At 35.0% G+C, this 3411-nt stretch overlaps 1 pseudogene; it reads right to left on the reverse strand.

The window, feature by feature from the left end:
* Positions 1-1813: 1813 nt before the first annotated feature.
* On the reverse strand, positions 1814-2754 carry LOC103583315 (annotated as a pseudogene).
* Between the last annotated feature and the right edge of the window lie 657 nt (positions 2755-3411).

Consider the following 3411-nt stretch of genomic DNA (forward strand, 5'->3'; position numbering starts at 1 on the left):
TGGTTTATTTTTCTCTCTTCTTTCACACATTTTATAATACTATACAAATGTTTTCTAAATCTTGTCTTTATTCACTTAAGAATTCTGTGGGGAAATCTATAGGAATACATAAAAACCTTCCTTTTTCCATTTTTACGGTTGTATACTTAAATATTTAGATCCATAGTTTATTCAATCACCTTCATATTAAACTTTATAAAGTCAGTTGTTATTATAAATAATGCTTATGAATGCATTGCTTATATATAATATTGCTGGTATAATTTTGGGATAGATTTCTAGAACTGTGAAGGCTTTGAAAGAGGACAAATGCATATGTAATGTCACTCGTACTCCAAATCGCCTATTTTGGGTGTTGTAACTTGTTACGTTCCTATGTATAAAAGTGTATAAAATGTATAAAAGTGCATTTCCCCACAGCTTCACTTACAGAATGTGTTATTAAACTTTTAGATTTTTGCCACTACGACAGGTGAGAAATGGTAATACAGGGCAGTTTTCATTAGCGTTTTTATTATTATGAGTCAGGCGGAACAACTCTTCATATGTTTAAAGGCTATTTGTATTACTTTTACTAGACTATACAATTATATCTCATGTAAATTTTTCTATAGGATTGTCATTTTCACCTCTACTATATATGTTCCAAGTAGTGACTATCTCAGTTTTTCACTTGGCATATTAATTTATTTTGTTATTTTTGCAAATAATTTTTTTTAATACTCATGTAAACTTAATTTTAAATCTGCTTTTAGATCTCTGTTTTACTGTATGAAATGAGAAAGATACATTATTTTATTTTTTTCTTACATGGCTATCTATTTACCCCAATGTGACACTATTTTAATAATAGAAACTTTAAAATTCATTTTAAATTCTTTATGGTTAGATACCTCATTCAATTTTTGCTTTAACTTTTAGAATATCTATTACCAGACATTTGTGATTGTTTAGTCATTTTTTGTAAACATTAACAAAAAGTTCTGAAATCTGGTTCTCCAGTATCTATATTCATTCTGTGTGAATTAGACTAGAGAAAACGTGATTTCCAGACCTCATAAATTTAAGACTCCCAACTTTTGAGTAATAATATTAAAGCACAATCTAGTAATGATGAAATGACTCAAGTAATCTTCCTTAATTAATTTCTATCATCTCCCATACTAATTTCCTCAGAAGTGTTATAAAGAAAAGGCAAAAAAGTTAAGTTTGTGTCTTATATCCTCCTTTCAGCTATTTCTGGACTATCACCTTGAACTTCTCTGTCATCGTCTCTATAATAGATATAATTATACTTGTCCTATTTACTTCTTAACATGAGCTGTTTCAGTGCAAGGCTATCCATTCATAGAAATCACAAAACCCAAGGGATGAAGATATCAGGAAATAAAGATTCTCCCTTTTATCAAACAGCTGTATCTCCCAACAAAGGCATAGTGCTCCTGTGACACACAATAAAAACAACGTGAAAAGCCAAATATTGATTTCCATACATGTTAAATCAGAAAAGCCTTTTATAGGGCATCATTCTCACAGTTTCTTTATTCCCCGCATTGAACGATCTGTTCTGCTTTGTAGTATTTTTGTGTTTGTTTTTAGAGAGTTGGGAAAAAATGATGCTTTATGGATCCAAATCCTGTGGAATTCATCTCAGAATTGTCTGTATTGATGTCTTCAGGGAATTTAAATTAATCAATCCCAGCCATCACAATCATTGACAAAAAAAAAGCATAAAAAATCTATAAGTTTTGGAAAACATTTTAGACTCTGTACCAGTAGTTTATGAATATTGAAAATGTCTTTTGAGATTGGATCAAAGAAATGGGATTTCTATGTGCATTCATTTCCTAAAGGCATCCTTCAACTACTTATTCATTAGGCTGTAGATCAGAGGGTTCAGCATGGGATTGATGAGTGTGTGATATACAGAGGCCACTTTGACTGTTTGTGGAGAGTTTTGGGAGTTGGGGACACAGTAAAGGGAAAGGACGGTCCCGTGGCAGATGGTGATGACAGTCAGGTGTGAGGCACAGGTGGAGAAGGCTTTGAGACGCCCACTGGCAGAACGGATTTTTAGTACAGTCACAAGAATGAAAACGTAGGATGAGAGGATGACCATCATTGTACTCACCTCACTGAAGGTGGCAAAGCCAGAAAGGAACAGGTGGGGGATGTGAGTATCAGAGCTCGACACAGCGATGAGAGTGGTGTACTCACAGAAAAAGTGGTTGATCACACTGTGTCCAGAAAAGTTTAGATGGAGAGTATAACAAAGGAGTACCAAGGTGCTGCTCATACCCCAAAGATATGACCCAGCCACTACCAGGTCAAAGAGCCTAGGTGGAATGATCACTATGTAAAGCAGAGAATTACTGATGGCCACGAGGCAGTCATAGTCCATCACTACAAGCAGGAAGAACTTGGTCACTACAGCCGTGCAGGAGAGGAAATACTGCAGCATGCAGCTAAAGTAGAAGATGCTTTGATCTGCCATGACCAGGTTCTCAAGCAGCTTGGGAGTGCTGATGGAAGAGTTACACAAATCAACTAAAGAAAGATGACTGGGGAAGAAGTACATGGGGATGTGGAGCTTGGGGTCGATCTTGATGAGGACTATCATTCCAATGTTTCCTACCACAGTGATAACATATATTATCAGAAAAACAAGAGATGGATCTGAAGTTTTGGGTAATTTGTGAAAATTAAGATGGCAAAGGTTGTCCTCAGACTCATATTTCTTGCTGCCCTCACCATAATTCTTTTCAGTGCAATGGTGTGCTTGCAAAGAGTTGTTCCTGCCAAAGAGAAGATTCTTGGGGGTGAGTGATAATGTCAAGACTTTGTGTGTTAGAGGAAAGAAAATGAGAAGGAAGAGTTGTTGGTCCTAGTTTACTTGATGGAGAACATGCCTCATGCAGATAGCTGCTACATATATACCAAACAAAGCTGAGTCTTTGAAATGTATTTGCATTTCCATTGCACTCTTTGTTTCCATTAAAAATACTTATTTCATTGCAATCTGTACATCCACATATTTGTTAGTGTCATAGCATGCACATAACTGATACACAATGTTTGCACATGAATGCATGCATTAGTGAAGATTCTGTGAAAGAATATTTGAAATATTTGCCTCAAAGAAGAACATACCCTGCATTTTGCTTCTACACTGGTTTTGCAAATCAACTAAAACCTTTCAGATAATATGTTTCAATTATGAGTATAAAAAATTAGGAAAATATAGAAAAAGAGCATATCAATCTGATATTAGCAACTTATCCCATTAAAGCATCTTCTCTCATCGGTTATCTTAATTGCTGTGGATTTGTGGAGGACAAAGGCCTACTCTTGACCAGAGCAGAATGTGCATTTTATTAGGGTTTATAGGCTAATGGTTAGCTTTTACTATAT

Source organism: Galeopterus variegatus, unplaced genomic scaffold, assembly GCF_000696425.1.
Source record: "Galeopterus variegatus unplaced genomic scaffold, G_variegatus-3.0.2 Scaffold21582, whole genome shotgun sequence".
NCBI classification, from domain to species: Eukaryota; Metazoa; Chordata; class Mammalia; order Dermoptera; family Cynocephalidae; genus Galeopterus; species Galeopterus variegatus.